The sequence below is a fragment of the Phyllobates terribilis genome, unplaced genomic scaffold (assembly GCF_046119375.1).
Source record: "Phyllobates terribilis strain yellow unplaced genomic scaffold, ASM4611937v1 Scaffold_277__1_contigs__length_2500907, whole genome shotgun sequence".
Lineage (NCBI taxonomy): Eukaryota > Metazoa > Chordata > Amphibia > Anura > Dendrobatidae > Phyllobates > Phyllobates terribilis.
In genome coordinates this window covers 1,727,428-1,754,616 of record NW_027363037.1, presented here as the reverse complement: position 1 = coordinate 1,754,616, position 27,189 = coordinate 1,727,428, and the positions used below count along the sequence as shown (strand labels likewise).

The following is a 27,189-nucleotide window of genomic DNA, read 5'->3' as shown; positions in this document are numbered from 1 at the left end:
GGCCAAGTGACTCAACTATGCATTAAAACAGAGGAACCAGGGTGTAGAAAATTGGCAGGATGTGCTCTTGACAGTTGAGTCAAAATATGAAAAATGTTTTTATTACAGAAGAGATTTTGTTCACTGAAGGACTGGAGAGCAGTACAATAATGAGTGTCTGTGGGCAATAGTGATGCATAAGCACGGTGGAGGGTCCTGTAAGTTTGGGGCTGCATTTCAGCAAATGGAGGTGGAAATTGGGTCAGAATTATTGGTTCCCTCAATGCTGAGATATAGAGGCAGATACTTATCCATCATGCAATATCATCATGGAGGTGTCTGATTGGATCCAAATGTTTTCTTCAGCAGAACAACAACCCCAAACGTACAGCCAATATCATTAAGAATTATCTTCAATGTAAAGAACAAGGAGTCCTGGAAATGATCTGGTCCCACCCAGTGGAGTAACTAGAGTCTGATAGGCCCCCACCTGCATGTTGGTCAGATGTATGGGCCCTTGTAGCGTTCTGGATCCTATAAAGATACAGTATATGTGTTCTCTCCCTATGTAGTAATGTCCCCCATCCTGGCTCCTCATTGAAATAATCTCCCACATGCTGGGCCTTATGCTATAACATTTTCCCCCACCTGTGCCCCTGTCTGGTAATGTCCCCATTCTGGCATCATTTCCTTCATTCTGGTTTAATGTCCCCATCCTGGTATAGTGTCCCCATTTTGATATAATGTCCCCATTTTGGCATAATGTCTCTAACCTGGTATAATATCCCCCATGCTGGTGTAATGCTCCCAATTCTGCTAAAATGTCCCCAAAGCTGGTATAATGCCCCAGATCCTGGTATAGTATCTCCAGTTCTGGCATAATGTCCCCCATGCTGCTATAATATCCCCCATACTGGTATAATATCATCATTGTGATATAATGTCCCCCATCCTGGTATAACATCATCATTGTGATATAATGTCCCCATTCTGATATAGTGTCACCCATCCGGGTATGGTGTACCCCATTCTGGTATAGTGTCCCTTATTCTGGTATAATGTCCCCAATTCTGGTATAATTTCCCCTTTCTGATATAATGTCCCCATTCTGATTTAATGTCCCCCTTCCTGGTATATTGTCCCCATTCTGATATATTGTCCCCATTTTGATATACAGTTAGGCCATATATATTTAGACAGAGACAACATTTTTCTAATTTTGGTTCTAGACATTACCACAATGAATTTTAAGCAAAACAATTCAGATGCAGTTGAAGTTCAGACTTTCAGCTTTCATTTGAGGGGATCCACATTAAAATTGGATGAAGGGTTTAGGAGTCTCAGCTCCTTTACATGTGCCACCCTGTTTTTAAAGGGACCAAAAGTAATTGGACCGATTAAATAATTGTAAATAAAATGTTCATTTCTAGTACTTGGTTGAAAACCCTTTGTTAGCAATGACTGCCTGAAGTCTTGAACTCATGGACATCACCAGACGCTGTGTTTCCTCCTTTTTGGTGCTCTGCCAGGCCTTCACTGCGGTGGTTTTCAGTTGCTGTTTATTTGTGGGCCTTTCTGTCTGAAGTTTAGTCTTTAACAAGTGAAATGCATGCTCAATTGGGTTGAGATCAGGTGACTGACTTGGCCATTCAAGAATATTCCACTTCTTTGCTTTAATAAACTCCTGGGTTGCTTTGGCTTTATGTTTTGGGTCATTGTCCATCTCTAGTAAGAAACGACGACCCCTCAGTTTGGCTGCATTTGGCTGGATCTGAGCACACAGTATGGCTCTGAATACTTCAGAATTCATTCAGCTGCTTCTGTCCTGTGTCACATCATCAATAAACACTAGTGACCCAGTGCCACTGGCAGCCATGCATGCCCAAGCCATCACACTGCCTCCGCCGTGTTTTACAGATGATGTGGTATGCTTTGGATCATGAGCTGTACCACGCCTTCGCCATACTTTTCTCTTTCCATCATTCTGGTAGAGGTTGATCTTGGTTTCATCTGTCCAAAGAATGTTCTTCCAGAACTGTGCTGGCGTTTTTAGATGTTTTTTAGCAAAGTCCAGTCTAGCCTTTTTATTCTTGATGCTTATGAGTGGCTTGCACCGTGCAGTGAACCCTCTGTATTTACTTTCATGCAGTCTTCTCTTTATGGTAAATTTGGATATTGATACGCCTACCTCCTGGAGAGTGTTGTTCACTTGGTTGGCTGTTGTGAAGGGGCTTCTCTTCACCATGGAGATTATTCTGCGATCATCCACCACTGTTGTCTTCCGTGGGCGCCCTGGTCTTTTTGCATTGATGAGTTCACCAGTGCTTTCTTTCTTTCTCAGGATGTACCAAACTGTAGATTTTGTCACTCCTAATATTGTAGCAATTTCCAGGATGTTTTTTTTCTGTTTTTGCAGCTTAAGGATGGCTTGTTTCACCTGCATGGAGAGCTCCTTTGACCGCATGTTTAATTCACAGCAAAACCTTCCAAATGCAAGCACCACACCTCAAATCAACTCCAGGCCTTTTATCTGCTTAATTGAGAATGACATAAAGAAGGGATTGCCCACACCTGTCCCATGAAATAGCCTTGAAGTCAATTGTCCAATTACTTTTGGTCCCTTTAAAAACAGGGTGGCACATGTTAAGGAGCTGAAACTCCTAAACCCTTCATCCAATTTTAATGTGGATACCCTCATATGAAAGCTGAAAGTCTGAACTTCAACTGCATCTGAATTGTTTTGTTTAAAATTCATTGTGGTAATGTCAAGAACCAAAATTAGAAAAATGTTGTCTCTGTCCAAATATATATGGACCTAACTGTAGCGTCCTTCATCTTGGTAAAATGTCCCCATACTAGTATAGTGACCCCATTCTGGTATAATGTCCCCATCCTGGTATGGTATCTACTGAGCTGCCATCCTGGGGATGTGTTATCAATATCAGATCGGTGGGCCCCGACACGCGGTACTGGCTCTACCCATCAGTTGTTTGCAACACTCAGATGTAAACAGTTTGAAGATCTTAACATCACTGCTCCATTCACTGTACTGTGGGTCCTGCAAGTCAGCTAATATTCATGGAATAGGAGCTGATCTGCAGCACCAGGTAGCAGCCACTACACAGTGACCAGAGCTGTGATGTTCAGCTCCTCAACAATGTTTACATCTGACCTCTGCCAGAGTTTCAAACAACTGAGTAGTGGAGGTGCCACGTGCCGGACCTCCACAAATCTGATATTAATGAGCTAGCCAGGGGATAGGCCATCAATATGTTTGTCCTGGAAATTCCCTTTAAGGCCCACCTGCACATACTATGTATATAATATATATATATGGCAAAGAGTGGGAAGGGGTTAATCACAGGCTCATATAACGGACAAACAACACAAATATTGGTTCTATCTTTTACACATTTGGGGTAGCCCCTAAGAGGGCCGTTGGGTCAAAGAGAGAGAGAGAGAGAGGGGAGGGAGAGATACCGGGAGATACCAAGAGAGAGAAAAAAAGAGAGACCCAACCAGTGCAAGGCTAAGCCGGGCAGGCGGCAGCGGCTATTTATACCCACTGCTGATCTCTGATTGGTGGAAAATCTGGGTGTGGCTGCTCTCAGATTGGTGAAAAATCTGGGTGTGGCTGCTCTGTGATTGGTCAGCATTATGATCTCACAGTGGCGATGACTCATACCTCCTGGGTGGTTCTTCTGGGCGGTTCTGTTTTCTGACTGGTGGAAATTCTAATCAGCATTATTACCTCACAGTGGCCGTGACTCATGTTTCATGGACTGTTCTATCTGGGTTACCTGAAACATGCTGATCTGATTGGTGGAAATTCAAGTCATCTTCATGACATCACAATCAGCATGTTATTACTGCTGAGATGTTCAGTTTTTTCCTAAATTTCCTACCTTTTGTCCTAATTTATTAGCACATATATACCACTCATTCCTACAATCAAAGGATCAGGAAACCACTCTGAAATCAATATCCTACAATTTACCCCAACAGTAAAAAAAACAACTATACACAAAATACCAAAAGATATATCAGATTATTAACCCCTTAAGCCCCGCGGGTGGTTTGCACGTTAATGACCGGGCCAATTTTTACAATTCTGACCACTGTCACTTTATGAAGTAATTACTCTGGAACGCTTCAACGGATCCCCCTGATTCTGAGATTGTTTTTTCGTGACATATTGTACTTCATGATTGTGGAAAAATTTCTTCGATATCACTTGCGTTTATTTGTGAAAAAAACGGAAATTTGGTGAAAATTTTGAAAATTTTGCAATTTTCAAAATGTGAATTTTTAAGCCCTGAAATCAGAGCGATATGTCACACAAAAGAGTTAATAAATAACATTTCCCACATGTCTACTTTACATCAGCACAATTTTGGAACCAAAATTTTTTTTTGTTAGGGAGCTATAAGGGTTAAAAGTTGACCAGCGATTTCTCATTTTTCCGACAAAATTTACAAAACCATTTTTTTAGGGACCACATCACATTTGAAGTCACTTTGAGAGGTCTTTATGACAGAAAATACCCAAAAGTGACACCATTCTAAAAACTGCACCCCTCAAGGTGCTCAAAACCACATTCAAGAACTTTATTAACCCTTCAGGTGCTTCACAGGAATTTTTTGAATATGGAAGAAAAAAATGAACATTTAACTTTTTTCACAAAAATGTTACTTTAGACACAATTCTTTTTATTTTCACAGGGGTAACAAGAAAAAATGGACCGCAAAATTTGTTGTGCAATTTCCCCTGGGCACGCAGATACCCAATATTTGGGGAAAAAACACTGTTTGGGCGCACTGTAGGGCTCGGAAGGGAAGGAGCGCCATTTGACTTTTTGATTGTAAAATTTGCTTGAATAATTAGCGGACACCATGTTGCGTTTAGAGAGCCCCTGTGTGCCCAAACATTGGAGCTCCCCCACAAGTGACCCCGTTTTGGAAACTAGACCCCCCAAGGCACCTATCTAGATGCATAGTGAGCACTTGCAACCCCCAGGTGCTTCACAAATTGATTCGTAAAAATGAAAAAGTGAAAAAAAAAACACTTTTTCATTGTTACGAATCAATTTGTGAAGCACCTAGGGGTTCCAAGTGCTCACTATGCATCTAGATAGGTGCCTTGGGGGGTCTAGTTTCCAAAATGGGGTCACTTGTTGGGGAGTTCCAATGTTTGGGCACACAGGGACTCTCTAAATGCAACATGGTATCCGCTAACAAATTGAATGGAAAATCGGCTCAAATTGTTAGCGGACACCACATTGCGTTTGGAGACCCCCTCTGTGCCCAAACTTTGGAGCTCCCCCACAAGTGACCCCATTTTGGAAACTAGACCCGCCAAGGCACCTTTCTAGATGCATAGTGAGCACTTGGAACCCCCAGGTGCTTCACAAATTGATTCGTAATAATGAAAAAGTGAAAAAAAAACACTTTTTCATTTTTACGAATCAATTTGTGAAGCACCTAGGGGTTCCAAGTGCTCACTATTCATCTAGATAGGTGCCTTGGGGGGTCTAGTTTCCAAAATGGGGTCACTTGTGGGGGAGCTCCAATGTTTGGGCACACAGGGACTCTCCAAATGCAACATGATATCCGCTAACAATTTGAGCCGACAATTTGTTAGCGGATATCATGTTGCATTTGGAGAGTCCCTGTGTGCCCAAACGTTGGAGCTCCCCCACAAGTGACCCCATTTTGGAAACTAGACCCCCCAAGGCACCTATCTAGATTCATAGTGAGCACTTGGAACCCCAGGTGCTTCACAAATTGATTCATAAAAATGAAAAAGTGTTTTTTTTTTCACTTTTTCATTATTACGAATCAATTTGTGAAGCACCTGGGGGTTCCAAGTGCTCACTATGCATCTAGAAAGGTGCCTTGGGGGGTCTAGTTTTCAAAATGGGGTCACTTGTGGGGGAGCTCCAAAGTTTGGGCACAGAGGGGGTCTCCAAACGCAATGTGGTGTCCGCTAACAATTTGAGCCGATTTTCCATTCAATTTGTTAGCGGATAGCATTTTGCATTTAGAGAGTCCCTGCGTGCCCAAACATTGGAGCTCCCCCACAAGTGACCCCATTTTGGAAACTAGACCCCCCAAGGCACCTATCTAGATTCATAGTGAGCACTTGGAACCCCAGGTGCTTCACAAATTGATTCATAAAAATGAAAAAGTGTTTTTTTTTTCACTTTTTCATTTTTACGAATCAATTTGTGAAGCACCTGGGGATTCCAAGTGCTCACTATGCATCTAGATAGGTGCCTTGGGGGGTCTAGTTTCCAAAATGGGGTCACTTGTGGGGGAGCTCCAATGTTTGGGCACACAGGGGCTCTCCAAAAGCAACATGGCGTCCGCTAACAATTTGAGCCGATTTTCCATTCAATTTGTTAGCGGACACCATGTCGCGTTTGGAGAGCCCGTGATGTGCCTAAACAGTGGAGCTCCCCCACAAGTGTCCCCATTTTGGAAAATATACCCCTCAAGGATTTTATTAAGGTGTATAGTGAACATTTTGAACCCAGAGGTACGGCACAGAATTTGTTTACATTAGGTCATCATATTGAATAAGTTGTCATTATTCTTGAGCGCAAGTGCTCGCTACTTGAGTTTGCATCGGGTACTCAGGTATGCACCATGTACAGCGTGTGCTCGAGTGACATGCTCGAGTCCCTGCTCCGCATGTTTCACGGTTATTAGACACCCAAAAAAAAACATGCGGGGATCGCTCGTGCATGGCAGGCAATCCCCGTAAAGTTTTTTGGCTGCGAAGCATATGGGGCAGAGACTCGAGCATGTCACTCAAATACCCACGATACTCAATGCATACCAGAGCACCCGATGCAAACTCAAGTAGCGAGCACTTGCTCTCAACACTAGTCGCCATATCGTCATCTTTTTTTCTTACTTTTGAAAAAAATCCCAACCCCAGCCCTAACCCTAGCACAACCCTAGCCCCAGCACAACCCTAGCCCCAGCACAACCCTAGCCCCAAACCCAGCCCTAACCCTAGCCCAATCCTAACCCAAGAGTTTATTTTTGACGCCGTTCCTTGTGCGGTATAAGTGATTAGACGACTTTATTCTTCGGGTCGGTGTGATTACAGCAATGCCAGAATCATATGGGGTTTTTATGACTGACAGCTGTCACACACTAAAAGACGCATTTTTTGTAAAATCTAGTTTTTGCATCGCCATATTTTGAGAGCTATAATTTTCCAGATTTTGGCAGACAGTCATGTGACGGCTCGTTTTTTGCGGGATGACTTGACGTTGTTATTGGTGCCATTTTCAGGCACGTGACATTTTTTGATCGCTTTCTATTCCGATTTTTGGGAGGCAGAATAAACAAAAACCAACAATTCAGGAATTGTTTTTTTTTTTTTTTTTATTCTGTTCCGCGTGTGGTAAAATTGATGAGGTAGCTTTATTCTTCGGGTCAGTACGTTTACAGCGGTACCACATTTGTATCATTTTTCTATGTTTTGGCGCTTATACACAATAAAATCTATTTTATAGAAAAAAATATTTTTTTGTATCGCTTTATTCTGAGAGCTATAACTTTTTTATTTTTCGGCTGATGGAGCTGTATGACGGCTTTTTTTTTGCAGGACGAGATGACATTTTTAGCGGTATCATTTTTATTTATATGCGTCTTTTTGATCGCGTGTTATTCCACTTTTTGTTTGGCGGTATGGTGATAAAGCATTGTTTTTTGCTTCGTTTTTTTTTTTTTTTTTACCGTGTTCACTGAAGGGGTTAACTAGTGGGACAGTTTTATAGGTCAGGTTGTTCCGGACGCGGCGATACCAAATATATGTACTTTTATTGTTTTTTTTTTATTTTTTTTATAATAATATTTATTGATGGGTACATTATATTTTTATTTTTGGTGTATTATTTTTTTTATTTTTTTATAATATTTTTGCACATTTTTTTTTTTTTTTCCACTTTCACACAGTTTATACACTTTATTACTTTGTCCCACTCTGGGACTTTCACTTTTTTTTTTCTGATCGCCTGCATGGCACAGGAATGGAGCACGATCCCTATGCCATGAAGGCTGTCAGAAGTGCACAGTGTGAAGATTGCTTGGAGATGCACTGCGCATGTCCAAGCAATCTTCCTGCTCTCTGGTGACCCGGATGTTGTCATGACGACATCGGGTCGTCATGGCAACACCCGGGAAGCCTTTGCAGACTGCGCTGGAAGCCGGAAGAGGAGGTGAGTATCGCCGATCACCTCCCCTTGCCCCCGCAATGCCGCGATCGACTTCGATCGCAGCATCGCGGGGGTTAATGTGCTGGGAACGGTGCAGGACCGCTCCCTGCACATAGTACCGGGTGTCAGCTGTGACAATCAGCTGACACCCGGCGGCGATCGCGCCCGCACAGCCTGTGTGCGCGCGCGATCGCGATGACGTACTAATACGGGTCTGGCTCTTAAGTCCCAGGGCACAGACGCGTATTAGTACGTCAGATGTTATTAAGGGGTTAATGAGCAAATAAAAGACACAATCACATAAAAATAATTTTTAGAAAGGTGTAGAAAAAATGCTGCAAAGTAAGAACGCTTCAAAAATAGAAATGTTAATGATTTATTTAATCAATTAACAAAATACAAGTGAATGAACAAACGAAAAATCTAGATCCAATCAATATTTGGTGTGACCAACTTTTCACTTTAAAACAGCATCAATTCTTCTAGGTACACCAGCGCAAAGTCAGGGATTTTGTAATAATACAGTCAGGTGTCTGGTCATACACCATGGCAAGACTGAGCAAGAATACACAAGGAAGTTATACTACATCAGCAAGGTCTCTAAGGCACATATTTCATATTTCAAAGCAGATTGAGGGTTCAAGATGTGTCATTCAAGCACTTATGAAGAAGCACAAGAAAATGTGCAACGTTGAGGTCAGTAGATGCAGTGGTCGGCCAAGGAAACTTAGTGCAGCAGATGTATGACACATTATGGTTACTTTCCTTCAAAAGCGGAAGATGTCCAGCAGTGCCATCAGCTCACATCTGGCAGCAACCAGTGGGACTCAGCTTCACTCATCTACTGTTCAGAGAAGACTGGCCAGAAGTGGTCTACATAGCAGAATTGTGGCGAAAAAGTCATATCTTCCACATCAAAACAAGACCAAGTGACTCAACTATGCATTAAAACAGAGGAACCAGGGTGCAGAAAATTGGCAGGATGTGCTCTGGACGGTTGAGTCAAAATATGAAAAATGTTGTTATTACAGAAGAGATTTTGTTCACTGAAGGGCTGGAGAGCAGTACAATAATGAGTGTCTGTGGGCAATAGTGATGCATAAGTGACTCGCCCCCTGGGCCGTGGGGTACCCGGAACCGGGCCTTCTAGTGTACGGTGCTGATGGGGGTAGTAGTGGCAACCCGGTCCCGTGGCTCAGGGTGGTCAGACCAAATGCTGTGGCAATCTATTTGTAGATTTGTGAATGTCCGACTACGCCACACGTGGATTGCGGTCAGAGATAACCGCCGCTGCGAGGCAGACCGCTGAGGCTGTTGTTAGTGTGCAGCACAGGGGTAGGATAACTCCCCACGGGAAGAGTGTAGCCTCAGGGCAGTGTAAGTGGATGCTGGGGGAGTCCAATGATGCAGTCCAGGGTCTTTTACTCACAGTTGTTATCCAAGTCACTTCTGTCAGCAAGGACTGCCCGAGCCGTGCTGCGTCCACCAGGTGAGAAGCTCGGTCAACCCCCAGGCAATTCAGGATTATGGCACAGGACCCCCTTCTGTCCTTTCTATGGCCTCTCGTGCCCCACCAGTGTCCTGACTTCTGTCCGGCTACCGCGGACCGTGTCGGGTAAGCGTTGGCCTTCACTTCCCGCTATCCTATATGGTACCCTCCTAGCAGGTTTAGCGGGGGGTCACACCAATAAATGGTCACAACCTCCGGTTCTTGGCTGAGGGTAGATTCGCCTCCACCAACTTAGGGATCCGGTACCTTTCCACTGCCTGACCCTTCCACCCGGTATAATGGGGTATGCAACGGTTGTTGACCGTTCTGCACTCTTAGGGTCCCTTCTGCCTTCTTGTTTCTGGACCCCTTCCACTCCTCTGTCTCTTCTCCTTCCTTCTTTCTCCTTCTTCTCTTCTCCTCTCTGGCCCCGGCCTTCTCTCTAGGCCTGCCTTGTGGAGCTGAGCTCAGGCTGAGCCGCTGCTCCCTGTCAGCTCTCTCTCCCTTCTGCTCTGACTCAACCACTTCTCTCAACTCTCTAAGATGGCTCCCACCTTTTATCTACTTCTCTGAGCCTGAGCTCAGGTGACCTGCACCCCATGAGCTCCTTCCTATGCTCCAGAAACCGCCCCCTTTCTTCTCCTAAACCACTGGGTTCTCTTCCCCCATCCCCACTCCAGCCAGGGACATGGTCAGTTGTGCCCACAGCTGGGAGCACCGTCGAGCTGTCCCCCGGAATGGGGTGTGTGTGTGCAGCTAACTGAGCCCTGGTCCACACTCTATCCTTACCTGGGAGTGGAATATCACACCTCTGGATGAGGTGCAATACCCCTGTAGCAACCGAACCCTGGGGACGCTACATTCCCCAGTGGTAAACCACAGCACGTCCTCGGGCTGGATCAGAGCTAAAGACAGTTCAAAAACATGCAAGGTTTTAGAATGCATCCATATATAAAATTATAAACCATTATTACTCATCCCTTTATGGGAGGCAATTTTTCTCTTTTAACGTTATTGGCACATTTTCTCTTTCAGCAATATTATAAGACTTTTCTTCTCATATATAAAACATTCTAAAACTCTTTTCACTTTTATAACCACATCTGTCACATATAAAACATTTTTCTTATAAACATTCTTCATGTAAAACTTTTGTTAACTGGTCACAGTGCGCTTTGCAACCAGGTGTCCATCTTTCTATAAAATACAAACTTGTAAACTCAAACATGAGGGACCCGTTCGTAAACCCTCAACGAAGGCCCTGGGGTGGCTGCACGGCGTAGCTGATCCAGCTGCTGGACCTCGTCTTCGGCCACCTCTAACGGGTTTTTGTTCTGATGTCAGTTGTTATTGTAGTCTCTTATAAAACCAGTAGGGGGCACTTTAGGAAGTGAAACTATTTACAGAATTGACCGCTCCCAGTCCTCGGCCGGATAGTTCATAAAAAGTGGCTGCTCCCTGTCCTCAGCCGGCTTTAACTGACCCGATAACGGGTAACTCTAGGTAACAGTCTCTTTACCCCGACGGGTAACTATATACATTGTACGCTGCTGCTCCTTAGTAGCGGTGTCCTCCTTGCGCACCTTCTTCCTCCTCAAAGTGTTCTTCAGACCTGTCCGGGTCCTCTGAGCAGTAGTGCTCACGGTAGTACTCTTCCTCCACCCTCTGGACATTGAGGGCATACCACCCCCTTGCGCCGCGGTGGATATAGCAGCGCTGCTGCAGGAATCCATCCTCAGCTCACTGCCCGGCGCTGGCTGTGTGACGCAGGTGGGATGATGATATTATTGCTGCGCCGCCTGCGTCCTTCAACATGAGCTCAAGTGAAAAAATGGAAAGCAGCAATTGGAAGCCGCATTAAAGAGTCAGGAGGAGATTGGTATTTTTATTTTATTGCTTTGCTATGCACAGTGGTTCATGAATTAATATTCACAGTGACCCTCCATCCTGCGGTTAAAAGGGTCCATACATTTGACACCCCCGTCTGACTCCCCAGTCTCCTCCGCACAAATCGATATTAAGATGGCCGCCGCAATGGCATGGGGAGTGCAGCGGTGAGTCCAGAGCGCAGCTCCTCACTCTGAAATGCCCATCAGAAAGAAGAGGTCAGACATTTATTTTCTATGAGCGCTGTAATATCCTATTTATCAAACATCAGCACTACAAGAATCCGTCCTGAGCTGTGCTGGGATCTTTGAACGTGGGCCCCCGGGAGGATCGGGCCCCTCATGGTGGAGCGGATCGCACTCATTATAATCCATAACTGATAGAAGATACATAAACAACAACACAGGATGATTGTAAAACAGTGAGGTAATATTTTATTAAACCACCAAACACACAATAAACATATCGAACAGTCCCAGCAAATACCTATTATGGTGCAAATTACAGAGTCTCACCCTTCCGCTGACTCGCCGGGGTTAAAGCAGCTGCCAATCCGAGGGGCTTCTGGGGCTGACTACCCCCACCAAAGGCACCCCACTTTTGGTGAGCACCCACAAAGAGGAGGTAACAACAAGCTTAGAAAGCTGACAGTCCATTGAGGTACGTGGCCAGGAGACCAGAGGGTTCCAACCTGGCTTCTCCCAACATATCCATGGAACTAGGTGACCGGAAGGTCCCGACTTGGCTTTTTCTGAGCATATTCACGAGTTCCAGGTGGCCGGAGTGTCCCAACCTGGCTACTCCAAATTTCTCCATGGGACCAGGTGACCAGAAGGTCCCAACCTGGTTTCTCCAAACATCTCCATGGGACCAGGTGACTGGTGGGTCCCAACCTGGTTTTCCCAGATGTATCCATGGGTTCTGTGGTAGTCAATGGAGCAGATCTGTATTCCTCCAGCCAGGGCTGTGGTCCCTTAAGCTGGCATCCTGTAGAAACCAAATCTGTATCCTTCTTAATGGATTCATGGTGTTCTGTAGTGCTGTCCCATAGAGTGTTCCTGGCAGTGGTTTTGTAAAAAGACTCCTTTATGTAGTTCACAACTGTTCTTCTTCAAGACTTCATCCAAAGGTCAAGAGAAAGGGGTGGTGTTACTAATTCTCATTACTGGAGCATCCACAGTTCATCCCCCAATGTTGACTTGCAAACATTGCAAACATTGAAGGATAAACTATTGTCATGATCTGCTACAAGCACTAAGGAAAGACAGGAGATCTGTCCCTACAATAGAACTAAGCTAGATCCCTACGATGTAACGGGGAACCTGATCCTCCGATCAGACCCGCTAAAGTCCTTGGCTAGTCTGAACGAAGACCTATAGATGTGAGGGAGGGATCCCTACAAGAACTAGGGACTGGGAGAAAGATGGACACCTCCTAGCAGAAATTGTAGCAGTAAAAAGACAAACAAACAACATAGAACATAGAGGTCCAAAGACCTAGCTAAGCTGACTGAGAACGGTAACAAAGCACCTGGCTAGCTTAAGAGTAGAAATTACAATGAAGTCCAGCATGGCCAGAAGGGCGGAGCAGGATTAAATAGGCAAAAAAGGTCATGTGACCAGCAAAATCGAAAAAACCTAACAGGAGAGTTCTAACAGTACCCCCTCTTCTATGAGGATCCTCCGGATCCCCCAGGCCCAGGCTTATCAGGAAACCTCTTGTGAAACGCTCTGACAAGTCTGGAAGCAGAAACATCATCCGCCCTCACCCATGAGTTATCCTCGGGACCGAAACCCTTCCAAGCGACGAGATACTGCAAACTCCCTCTATACCGTCTAGAATTAAGAATGCGGGAAATTTCATATTCCCCGTCCTCCACCACCGGAGGAACAGTGGCAGTGGCGTCTCTATTAGATACATCACCTTTTTTCAATAGAGAAACATGAAACATCGGATTAATCTTCCAGGAGGTGGGAACCTCCAACCTAACAGCAGATTGGTTAACTACCTGAATCACCTTAAAGGGCCCTACAAACTTGGGACCCAATTTTTTAGAAGGAATCCTCAACCGCAGATTCTTAGAGGACAACCAAACCATGTCCCCAATAGCAAACAAAACCTCTTGCCGTTTCCTATCAAAGTACCTCTTAGATTTTTTGTTAGCCTCCTGAAGATTACCACGCACATCCGTCCAAACTCTCTCCAAATCACCGGAAAAACTCTCCTCCTCCGGCACAGCCGATACCAATTTGGAGAATGACCCAAAAGACGGATGTCTCCCAGAACAACAAAAAAAAGGCTAACACCCAGAAGAAGAGGATGTAGGGTTGTTAAGAGCAAATTCAGCAAGCGGCAGAAACTCAGACCACCCCTCTTGATTGTCTGCCACAAAACAACGCAAGAACTGCTCAACATCCTGGTTCTTCCTTTCTGTCTGGCCATTAGACTCAGGATGATATCCAGATGAAAATGACAAATGAACTCCCAACCTGTCACAAAAGGCACGCCAAAAACGAGCCATGAACTGAGGTCCCCTATCAGAAACAATGTCAGTAGGAACACCATGCAGTCTGACAATTTCCTTGACAAAGGCCTTAGCGAGTGTCTTAGCGCAGGGCAGTTTGATGAAGGGAACCAAGTGACACATCTTGCTAAAACGGTCCACGACCACCCAGATGACCGTGAAACCCTCAGAGGGGGGAAGGTCAGTAATAAAGTCCATAGCCAGATGTGTCCAAGGAACACTAGGAACCTCCAGAGGGCAAAGCAACCCCGCAGCAGGAGTATGTGAAGACTTAGATCTAGCACACACAGTACATTGACGCACCCACTTAATGACTTCCTTCTGCCATTCAGGCCACCAAAAACTGCGACCCACAAGTCTCTTGGTCTCAGAAATTCCTGGATGACCTGCCAGCCGAGACTCATGACACTCAACAAACAAATCTCTCCTAAAGATCCTAGGCACAAACAACCTCCCATGGGGAGTGTTAGATGGGGCATTCTCCTGTGCTTTAAGAATCTCATTTTCCAAAACGGAGTCCAATGCAGCAATCACAACACCTGCTTGTAAAATGCTCTCCTCCTCCTCAGCACCGACCATGGGAGAAAAGCTGCGAGACAAAGCATCAGCTTTAACATTCTTGGTACCCGGGATGTAAGTAACGGAAAAATTAAACCGCGAGAAAAAAAGTGCCCACCTAGCCTGACGGGCATTCAAGCGCTTGGCAGCATCAAGATAGGTCAGATTTTTATGATCAGTGAAAACCTGAATGGAAAATTCAGCACCTTCCAAGAGATGACGCCAGTGTTCAAATGCGAGTTTAATAGCCAGCAATTCCCGATTACCAATATCGTAATTAAGTTCAGTCTCAGAAAATTTTTTTGAAAAAAAGGCACAAGGATGTACTCCATCCTTGTTTTCCTGAGACAACACCACACCGACCCCCACAGAAGAAGCACCAACTTCAAAAACGGCTTAGTCACATCAGGCTGCATAAGGATGGGGGCAGAGCTGAACCTCTCCTTTAGAAACACAAAAGCTTCAATGGCCTCAGTAGTCCACTGAACCGTATTAGCACCTTTCCTGGTGAGATCGGTCAGTGGTTTAACAATAATAGAAAAATTTTTAATGAATTTTCAGTAATAATTGGCAAAACCCAAAAACCTCTGTATCGATTTCAAACCAATAGGCCTAGGCCATTCCTGCTCAGCTTGACCTTTCACCGTGTCCATCTCAAAGCCCTCGCTGGAGATAATGTAGCCCAAAAAACTAATTCTCTGTACAGCGAACTCACATTTTTCTAGTTTAGCAAAAAGCGAATTGTCAATCAATAACTGTAATACCTCACGTACGCTCCGCCAATGAGACTCCAGATCCGGCGAATAAATCAAAATGTCATCCAAATACACAACCACATTTTTGCCAATCAAAGGTCTAAGGATGTCATTAATAAGATTCTGAAAAAATGCTGGTGCATTGGTAAGACCAAAAGGCATAACCAGATTCTCAAAATGACCCACAGGAGTGTTAAAAGCAGTCTTCCATTCATCACCCTCCTTCATGCGCAACAAATTATCGGCAACAGTTCAACGGCAAAGTCTCTTTAATAGGCCACAGTCCTTGCCGCGGCCAGGTGTCCATGTCACCCAATAAGGTGTAATTTTACTAAGTGTAAACTTTCAAACACCTTCGGGTATCTGTTGAGGTAGGTGTTTATAAAACCAATAGAGGGCACTTTAAGAAGTGCAACTATTTACAAATGTTGGCTGCTCCCAGTCCTCAGCCGGATAGAAAGGGTTGGCTGCTTCCAGTCCTCAGCCAGATAAAAAGGATTGGCTGCTCCCAGTCCTCAGCCGGATAATTCACAGACCCTTTTCGGGTAACTTTAACAAACTTTTTATAGTCTGCAAACGGGCGTGACTTGAAACTCTTTCACCCTGACTGGTAACTATGTACAGTTCCTGCTGCTGTTCTTCAATAGCGGTCTCCCTCTGGTGGACGTTCCTGCTCCTCGTACTCTTCAGACCCATCCAGGTCCTCCACGTAGTAGGATTCAGGGTAGCGCTGCTCTTCCACCCGCTGAACGTTGAGGGCGTACCACCCCCTCAGGCCTCGGTGTCGGGTGTATGACACCTGATCTCCCGGGAACAGATCCCGTTTCGGGTGACCCGCGGGCAGGCGACTCTCCACATCCCTCCGGTTAACAAAGAGGTCTGTGTTGGTTGTCGGGTCCCGAATGAACCCCCATCCTTTCTCCTGGTGGAACCTGACCACGATCCCGATGACTTTGGGACTGCGTGCAGCCTGGGGGTCTCGGCGGGTCCGGGTCTTCTCCTCAGCGCTCCGGGCTTGCAGCTGTTCCTGCCTCTGGCGCCGCGCCTGCTTCTCCTTCTCCAGCTGTGCTATCTCCCGGCAGCAGAATTCCCGTCTGCGAGCAGCGTCCGCCCGCGTCTCCTGCGAGAACCCCGGCAAGTTGACTGTATAAGTCGGTCCCCAGGGATGGTAGTGTTGGGACCGGGGGCGCTCGTTCTTGTAAGGCATCGGGGGAGTCAGACCTTGCGACAGGGCCTGGAGCGGGCCGCTTCCGGCCGCACCTGGAATCAAGGGGCACGGTGTGGGACGTGGCCCGGCTTCTGCGCTCGGGGCTTGGGGCCTAGGTGCAGGTGGCGGGAGCGGAGGAGGTGCAGCGACTTCCGTGGCGATCGTCTCCGCGACGGGGTCCAGGGGCAGGCTAGTGGCGTCCGGGCTGGTATCAGGGGCGCCCCCCTTACCTGCTCCCTTCGCAGCGCCGCTCTCAGCCTCCTGCGGTCCTCCTCTGTCCTCAGGGGCAGGCACGCTGTCGGGTGCTTGCAGCGCCACTTGCTGCCGGGCCGCGACCCGCCGGTCCATCTCTTCTTTCCACCCCGCGATGGCCTCTCGCTGCGCCTGGACCATCCTCCGGTCCAAATTCTCCAGCTCAGCCCCGAGGAATTCAGGGTCCTCTCCGGGGAGCTGGGCCATCAGCTCCGCGAGGCTGCACGGAGACGCTTCGGCCTGCAGCAGGCCACTGGTCAGGATACTGGGACTGGCGCTCCCCGCCATCTCCGGGTGTGGTCTGCCAAGACTAATCCAAACCACGCCCTTCCCTTCGGTTTTCTTTCCTTTCCGCCCCTGCTGGGGGTGGTCCGCTGACAATCACTCTCAGGGGCAGCCCCCCCACGTTGATGGACATCTCTACAGCTGCACACATGGCTGTTGGGGGTGGGCTCCGTCTTTGGCGCCATTCTGGGACCTGGCCCACGATGGGAGGTGGCTTCTTGTTGTCTTTTGGCGTGCACATAATGGAGTCCGTTCTTCTTGGGCGGGCGCCACATTCAATACAGTGAAACAGTCTCTAGGCACACAATACCCGATGATAACAGGTTGGTTTCGATCCTGCCGACTACGCCAAAGTTGACGCGCCCCCTGGGCCGTGTGTGTGTGGGGGAATACCCGGAGCCGGGTCTCTGTGTAATGCCGGGGGTTGTAGCCTCCGTGGCGGCGACCCGGTCCCGTGGCGGATCTGTTTATTGGGTTTTGTAACGTTTAAATGTTCGACTACGCCACCCGTGGATTGCGGTCACTGAGAACCGCCGCTGCGGGGCAAACCGCTGAGGCTGATGTTGTGTGCGCAGCAGAGGGTAGTATAACTCCCCACGGGAGGAGTATAGCCTCGGGGCAGTGAGTGCAGATGGTGGGGGTGATGGTGCGCGGGAGCAACAGTAATGACTCAGAGTCCAGTAATGCAGTCTAGGGTCTTTACTCACAGTTTTACACTCCAAGCCACTTCTGCAGGTAATGGCTGCCCACGTCGTGCTGTGCTCACCAGGTGAGGGGCTCGGTCAACTCCCGGGTACCTCTGCAATGCTTTTCAGGACCCCCTTCATGTGTCCTTCCTCTGGCCTGTCGTACCCCACAATTGACCACGTTTCTGTCCAGCTGCCTCGGGCCTTGGCGGGCAAACGTATGTTCCATTTCCCTGCGTCCTATATGGTGCCTTCCTAACGGGTGTAGTGAGGGGCCGTAGCATGTGCAATCCCACGGCCTCCGGTTACTAGCTGAGGGTAGTTGCTCTCCTCCACTAGATGAGGGATCCGGTTCCCTTTCCTGGCCTGACCACCCTACTCTGGTAGCGTACGGTGGCGACTGGCCGGTCCGCACCCCTGGGGTCCCTTCATTCCACTCCTGGAGCCTCCTCTGTTCCTCTCCTCTCCTTTCTTCTCCTCCAGGCCCAGGCTTTGTGATTTAGCCTGCCTGCGGAGCAGAGCTCATGCAGAGCCTCTGCTCCCTGAATTCTCCTCTCTCTCCTCTCTCACCACTCTCTCCCTTCTACCAAGATGGTGCCCACCATATATACTCCTCTATACAGTGCACCCGTGATCTACTCTCCCCACCCACACATTACTGAGTTCCCCCTTTCTAGGTGTTCCCTCCCCCCACTCCAGCCAGGGGCAGGGGCTGTTGTGCTCACTCTTGGGAGCATCGTCGCCCTGTCCCCCGGAAATGTGGTGTAGTGCATGTGGGTGTTAGGGTCCTGAGCCACACTCCATCCTTACCTGGAAGTGAGATATCACACCTCTAGGTGAGATGCAATACCTCTGTAGCGACTAGAGATGAGCAGAGTTCAACTCGCCAATCTCAAATTCGAGCTGTTTTGGGCGGTGTTCGAGCCGTTCGGCGAACACGAACGATTTGAAAAAAATCCGGCTGTTCGAGGTTATGTTCGATAACTGTTCGTGCACCAAAATCATAACTGGATTTTTTCACAGTAATGCTGATAATGAAGATCTCCATTTTTTTTTCTCTTTCCCGCATTTACAGTGGGGAGGTGCTATCTGTCAGCCTATCAGTAGCGCACACACGGAGCGAAGTGCTTTTTTTCACACAAGCAAGGGCATGTGTCATTGGCTGTGTATGTCACATATCCTTGCCCTATAAGACCCAGCCATTTTCCCCGTCGCTACCATTTTCTCACTGCTGCAGCTGCGTGTTAGACGGCACCGCTGTTGCTGTGTGCGCTATACCTTGTTAATTTCAAGCCAATTTTCGCACAAATCTACAGATAGCTTGGGAGTAGGGAAGAGTTGTGATTGCAGTCCTTTTAAGGACAAAGTTCCAGCATTTCCTACGACTTTTAGCGGGCAGGTCTGTTCTCTTAAATAGATAGGTTGGGAGTAGGGACTAATTGTAATTGCAGTCCTTTTGAGGACTAGTTTACAGCATTTCCTAGGACTTTTTGCCAGGCAGGTCTGTGCCAGTGCTGTGCTAGTGTTTTTCACAGCATTTGGCTAAATCTAGCTAAGCAAATCCTTTTTGGCCTCTTGCAGTGTGTGTTAGTCAGTGGAGTAGTGTATCTGTGTTGCAAGCTACACCACCTGTGTATAGAATACAATTTTTTTTACTGCACCTAGCCAAGTAAAAGTTTTGGGCATAGCATCATTCTATAAGGCCATCTATACTAAGCTCCACCAGCTTGCAAATTACAAATATTTTTTATCAACATCTTGCTCGGAAAATAATTTTGGGCTTGTAGCAGTGTGTGGGACTTATTCTTAGTCCATCTATACTAAGCTCCACCAGCTTGCAAATTACAAATAATTTTTAGCTGCATCTAGCTCGGAAAATAATTTTGGGCTTGTAGCAGTGTGTGGGACTTATTCTTAGTCCATCTATACTAAGCTCCACCAGCTTGCAAATTACAAATAATTTTTAGCTGCATCTAGCTCGGAAAATAATTTTGGGCTTGTAGCAGTGTGTGGGACTCATTCTATTAATCCATCTATACTAAGCTCCACCACCTGTGTATGTAATAAAATTGTTTTACTGCATCTAACCCAGCCAATCCTTTTGGGCTAATACCACAGTTTGGCCACTCAGCTCTGCTCGGTTCCCATCCATCGTTTTTTGTGCAAACAACTCCAGCGTTGTCAATTAGTTAACCACCAAAATGAGTGGAAAAAGGCCTGCTGCTGGTGGAAAGGGGAATAGGCGTGTTGGGAAGGGAAAAAAAGGTTGTGTCCGTGGGGTAGGTGTTAAAGCAACAGTAACATCTGCAGAAGAAAGACCATCTTCCAGCCAAACTAAGATGTCTACTTCTTTTAGCTTACAATGTGATACGATCCCTTTCTTACGGCCACGCCAATCGCTACAAATTCCAGATGAGGCACAAAAACAGCAGGTGCTTCAACGGATATCAAGTGCTCCTTTAAGTGGGCTCTCCTCCACCTCAACTTCAACATCACAAATACTCCAGTCCTCAGAGGTGTCACCCCAATCGCACTTGCTTCCTCACAGCTCCCAAGTCTCCAGCTGCCCGTCTGAGTATGGGGTAGAACAGATGGTTGAGTCTGCAGTGCTGTTTACTCATACTATAGCCTGGGAATCAGAGGTCGGCTCTAGAGCTTCTGTGAATCCAGGCGAGGAAATGATCTGCACTGATGCGCAGAATCTTTATGAGTCGGATCCAGGACCAGACGCAGTAGGTTCTGACCATAATGTAGACCCTCGTTCCCAAACTGTAACTCCTGTTGGTGGAGACAATGAGGAAGACGATGATGAGACTCAAATACCTGATTAGAGCGACAACTTGAGTTTTTTGTCAGGGCAGGAAGAGGTTGGCTCTGAGGACAACGGGTGTGAGAACACACAGGGTGATGATGACGAGGTTGCAGATCCCACTTACTGTCAACCCACAGTCAGCCAGTCGATGAGGTCAGCAGAGGAGGTGGAGGAGGATGCTATTGACGACGAGGTCAGGTGGCGCCTTCCTGGACAGAGACGTAGTACTGGAAGCACGTCAACAACTGCATCCTCAAACACAACTCTGCCTCTGACTGTTATGATCTGCTACAAACACTAAGGAAAGACAGGAGAACTGTCCCTACAATAGAACTAAACTAGATCCCTAAGATGTAACGGGGAACCTGATCCTGCGATCAGACCCGCTAAAGTCCTCGGCTAGTCTGTACGAAGACCTATAGATGTGAGGGAGGGATCCCTACAAGAACTAGGGACTGGGATAAGTTGGACACCTCCTAGCAGAAATAGTAGCAGTCAAAGACAAACAAAAAGCATAGAGGTCAGAAGACCAAGCAAAACTAACAGAGGACGGCAACTGAGCACCAAGCTAGCTCAAGAGTAGTAAATACAATGAAGTCCAGCAAGATCAGGAGGGCGGAGCCGGATTAAATAGGCAAAAATGGTCATGTGACCAGCAAACTAAAAAAAACCTAACAGGAGAGTTCTAACAGTACCCACTCTTCTAAGAGGATCCTCCGGATCCCCTAGGCCCAGGCTTACCAGGAAACCTCCAGTGAAACGCTCTGACAAGTCTGGAAGCAGAAACATCATCCGCCCTCACCCATGAGTTATCCTCAGGTCCGAAACCCTTCCAAGCGACGAGATACTGCAAACTCCCTCTATGCCGTCTAGAATTTAGGATGCGGGAAATTTCATATTCCCCGTCCTCCACCACCGGAGGAACAGTGGCAGAGGCGTCACCATCCGACACATCAGCTTTTTTCAACAGAGAAACATGAAACACCGGGTTAATCTTCCAGGACATAGGAACCTCCAACCTAACAGCATATTGGTTAACTATCTGAAGCACCTTAAAGGGCCCTACGAACTTGGGACCCAATTTTTTAGAAGGAATCCTCAATCGCAGATTCTTAGAGGACAACCAAACCATGTCACCAATAGCAAACAAAACCTCTTGCCATTTCCTATCAAAGTACCTCTTAGATTTTTTGTTAGCCTCCTGAAGATTACCACGCACATCCGTCCAAACTCTCTCCAAATCACCGGAAAAACTCTCCTCCTCAGGCACAGCCGAAACCAATTTGGAGAATGACCCAAAAGACGGATGTCTCCCAGAACAACAAAAAAAAAGGCGAACACCCAGCAGAAGAGGATGTATGGTTGTTAAGAGCAAATTCAGCAAGTGGCAGAAACTCAGACCACCCGTCTTGATTGTCTGCCACAAAACAACGCAAGAACTGCTCAACATCCTGGTTCTTCCTTTCTGTCTGGCCATTAGACTCAGGATGATATCCAGATGAAAACGACAAATGAACTCCCAACCTGTCACAAAAGGCACGCCAAAAACGAGCCACGAACTGAGGTCCCCTATCAGAAACAATGTCAGTAGGAACACCATGTAGTCTGACAATTTCCTTGACAAAGGACTTAGCGAGTGTCTTAGCGCAAGGCAGTTTGATGAAGGGAACCAAGTGACACATCTTGCTAAAACGGTCCACGACCACCCAGATGACCGTGAAACCTTCAGAGGGGGGAAGGTCAGTAATAAAGTCCATAGCCAGATGTGTCCAAGGTGCACTAGGAACCTCCAGAGGGCAAAGCAACCCCGCAGCAGGAGCATGCGAAGACTTGGATCTAGCACACACAGTACATTGGCGCACCCACTTAATGACTTCCTTCTGCCATCCAGGCCACCAAAAACTGCGACCCACAAGTCTCTTGGTCTCAGAAATTCCTGGATGACCTGCCAACCGAGACTCATGACACTCAACAAACAAATCTCTCCTAAAGGTCCTAGGCACAAACAACCTCCCATGGGGAGTGTTAGATGGGGCATTCTCCTGAGCTTTAAGAATCTCATCCTCCAAAAAGGAGTCCAAAGCAGCAATCACAACACCTTCTTGTAAAATGCTCTCCTCTTCCTCCTCAACACCGACCATGGGAGAAAAGCTGCGAGACAAAGCATCCGCTTTAACATTCTTGGTACCCGGGATGTAAGTAACGGAAAAATTAAACCGCGAGAAAAAAAGTGCCCACCTAGCCTGACGGGCATTCAAGCGCTTGGCAGCATCAAGATAGATCAGATTTTTATGATCAGTGAAAACCTGAATGGGAAATTCAGCACCTTCCAAGAGGTGACGCCTGTGTTCAAATGCGAGTTTAATCGCCAGCAATTCCCGATTACCAATATCGTAATTAAGTTCAGTCTCAGAAAATTTTTTTGAAAAAAAGGCACAGGGATGTACTCCATCCTTGTTTTCCTGAGACAACACCGCACCGACCCCCACCGAAGAAGCATCAACCTCAACCAAAAACGGCTTAGTCACATCAGGCTGCATAAGGATGGGAGCAGAGGTGAACCTCTCCTTTAGAAACACAAAAGCTTCAATGGCCTCAGAAGTCCACTGAACCGCATTAGCACCTTTCCTGGTGAGATCGGTCAGCGGTTTGACAATAATAGAAAATTTTTTTATGAATTTTCTGTAATAATTGGCGAAACCCAAAAACATCTGTATCGATTTCAAACCAATAGGCCTAGGCCATTCCTGCACAGCTTGAACTTTAACCGGGTCCATCTCAAAACCTTCACTGGAGATAATGTAGCCCAAAAAACTAATTCTCTGTACAGCGAACTCACATTTTTCCAGCTTAGCAAAAAGCGAATTGTCCATTAATAACTGTAATACCTCACGTACGCTCCGCCAATGAGACTCCAGATCAGGCGAATAAATCAGAATGTCATCCAAATACACAACCACATTTTTGCCGATTAAAGGTCTAAGGATGTCATTAATAAGATTCTGAAAAAATGCTGGAGCATTGGTAAGACCAAAAGGCATAACCAGACTCTCAAAATGACCCACAGGAGTGTTAAAAGCAGTCTTCCATTCATCACCCTCCTTCATCCGCAACAAATTGTATGCCCCCCGGAGATCAATTTTAGAGAACCACTTGGCCCCCCACTAACTGCTTAAATAAATCAGGAATCAATGGCAGTGGGTAAGGATTGCGTACAGTAATTTTATTAATCTCACGAAAGTCCAGACAAGGACGTAAACCGCCATCTTTTTTCTTTACAAAAAAAAATCCAACAGCCACAGGAGACTTGGAAGGCCTAATGTGACCGGCGGCCAAGCTTGTCTGTATGTATTCCTCCAAAGCCTTTCTCTCAGGAATAGTAAGATTAAATAAACGACTTTTAGGAAGAGTCGCTCCAGGGACAGCTACTCACATGTTGTTGGAGCTCGGCCACCTCCAGAGAGAGTCCCTGCAAGCATTGAGCCAAATCTTGAACCGAGACCATGATGGAAAACTGGAGGTATTTCCTTAGAAAAATTTTTTTTTTTTCTTTTAGGGCTGGACTTACTGTTATGATCTGCTACAAACACTAAGGAAAGACAGGAGAACTGTCCCTACAATAGAACTAAACTAGATCCCTACGATGTAACGGGGAACCTGATCCTGCGATCAGACCCGCTAAAGTCCTCGGCTAGTCTGTACGAAGACCTATAGATGTGAGGGAGGGATCCCTACAAGAACTAGGGACTGGGATAAGTTGGACACCTCCTAGCAGAAATAGTAGCAGTCAAAGACAAACACACAACAAAAAGCATAGATGTCAGAAGACCTAGCAAAACTAACAGGGGACGGCAACTGAGCACCAAGCTAGCTCAAGAGTAGTAAATACAATGAAGTCCAGCAAGACCAGGAGGGCGGAGCCGGATTAAATAGGCAAAAATGGTCATGTGACCAGCAAACTAAAAAAAACCTAACAGGAGAGTTCTAACACTGACCACAAGTTGTGGTTGCTCTTCAGGTCGCATGGGTGCTAAGTCTTGCATAGCCTGGGCATTTTTTCAGATCGATAAGGATGACCCAACTCATGTTATCTGTAACATTTGTCACCAAAAGCTAAGTAGAGGCCAAAAAATCCATAGTTTGAGTACTTCATGCATGAACCGTCACATGGATATGAAGCATAAGTTGCAGTGGGAAGCTCACTGTGCTACAATGCGGCCTAGCGGGCGGGGCCAACCACCGTCTGCAGGGCCGGCGTCAACACCCGGCGCACCCGGGCAAGTGCCGGGGCCCTGAGCAGGCAGGGGGGCCCACTGGCGGTCGCGCACCCCGCTGGGCTATGGGCGGAGGAGAGCGATGTCAGCGCCCGCCATTCTCCGACGCTTGCTCAGGGCCCCAGCAGCCGGATACTTACCTCTCCCCGTGCCTCCGCAGATCCGCTGTCTTCCTGCTCTGCGCTCCCTGTGACGTCTCAGGTCAGAGGGCGTGGTGACGTCTTTCCACCGCTCGCTCCCCTGAGCCGTCACAGGGAGCGCAGAGCGGGACGACGCCGGCAACGCTGGAGTCCGGACCCGAGCAGCGGCAGCAGGTGAGGAGGAGGGAGGTGAGTATTTGATTTTTTTTCTTTTTAATGTATGGAGGCATGGGGCATAATATGGGGGGATGACATCTTGCATGGGGCATTATAAAGAGAGGGAGGGGTGACATCCTGCATGGGGCATTATAAAGAGAGGGGGGTTACATCCTGCATGGGGCATTATAAAGAGAGGGAGGGGGTGACATCCTGCGTGAGGCATTATATAGAGAGGGGGGGGATGACATCCTGCATGGGGCATTATAAAGAGAGGGGGGTGACATCCTGCATGGGGCATTATAGAGAGAGGGGGTGACAGCCTGCATGGGGCATTATAAATAGAGGGGGTGACATCCTGCATGGGGCATTATAAATAGAGGGGGTGACATCCTGCATGGGGCATTATAGAGAGAGGGGGTGACAGCCTGCATGGGGCATTATAAATACAGGGGGTGACATCCTGCATGGGGCATTATAAAGAGAGGGGGTGACATCCTGCATGGGGCATTATAAAGAGAGGGGGTGACATCCTGCAAGGGGCATTATAAAGAGGGGGGGTGACATCCTGCATGGGGCATTATAAAGAGAGGGGGGTGACATCCTGCATGGGGCATTATAAAGAGAGGGGGTGACATCTTGCATGGGGCATTATAAAGAGGGGGTGTGACATCTTGCATGGGGCCTTATAAAGAGGGGGGGTACATCCTGCATGGGGCATTATAAAGAGGAGGGGTGACAGCCTGCATGGGGCATTATAAGGTGGGGAACAGCCTGCATGGGGCATTATAAGGGGGGGCAGCCTGCATAGTGCATTATGTGGGGGGAACAGCCTGCATGGAGCATTATAAGGGGGGGACAGCCTGTATGGGGCATTATGTGGGGTAACAGCCTGCATGGAGCATTATAAGGGGGGGACAGCCTGTATGGGGCATTATGTGGGGGGTAACAGCCTGCATGCAGCATTATATGGGGGCCAGTATCCTGTATGGAGCATTATATGGGGGCCAGTATTCTGTATGGAGCGTTATATGGGGGCCAGTATTCTGTATGGAGCCTTATATGGGGGCCAGTATTCCGTATGGAGCCTTATATGAAGGCCAGTATTCTGTATGGAGCCTTATATGGGGGCCAAGTATTCCGTATGGAGCCTTATATGGGGGCCAGTATTCTGTATGGGGCCTTATATGGGGGCCAGTATTCCGTATGGGGCCTTATATGGGGGCCACTATTCCGTATGGGGCCTTATATGGGGGCCAGTATGCTGTATGGGGACTTATATGGGGGCCAGTATTCCGTATGGGGCCTTATATGGGGGCCAGTATTCTGTGTGGAGCGATTCGCTGGTTTCTGAGGTATTGTGGAATTTACATAGATATCGCTCATGTAATGTAAGAAGTGAAATCTTTGCATTGTACTATATATATATATATATATATATATATATATATATATATATATATATATATATATATATTTCTCTGTGGTATCTGTGCATCATGAATCGTGGTATGTATTAAAGGGGCTCACTGAGACTCTTTCGCCCGGGGCCCAGAAAAACCTGGAGCCGGCCCTGACCGTCTGCCCCATCTTGTGCATCCACGGCCTCTTTATCCTCTGTGACTGGGGGGACAGCAGTCACACCTGTTTTGGGATGCAGACCTGCCACCTCTTTGCCCGCAACAGCCAGCGTGATTGGCAGGTCATCATTTTCTTTGGAGGTGGAAACACCAGCTGGTGTTGAGCGCTCTCCGACATCGAGAGCACCACCTTTGGATCAAGGCAACCTAACATGTCTGCCTGCATCTTCCTCACAGAACGGCAGTTTGCCGGGGACACCCTTCTCAACCCCGTCTAAGCACAACAGCCAGCCCTCGGTCCCTCAGATGTGGACAAGTAAAAGACCATTTCCTCCTAGCCATGAGAAAGCTAAGAGGTTGAATTTCACCATCTGC

At 47.1% G+C, this 27,189-nt stretch overlaps 1 pseudogene; it reads right to left on the bottom strand.

Moving 5' to 3' along the window:
* The window catches only part of LOC141219573 (dynein axonemal heavy chain 12-like), a 69,944-nt pseudogene extending 52,775 nt beyond the window's left edge, over positions 1-17,169 (bottom strand).
* Between the last annotated feature and the right edge of the window lie 10,020 nt (positions 17,170-27,189).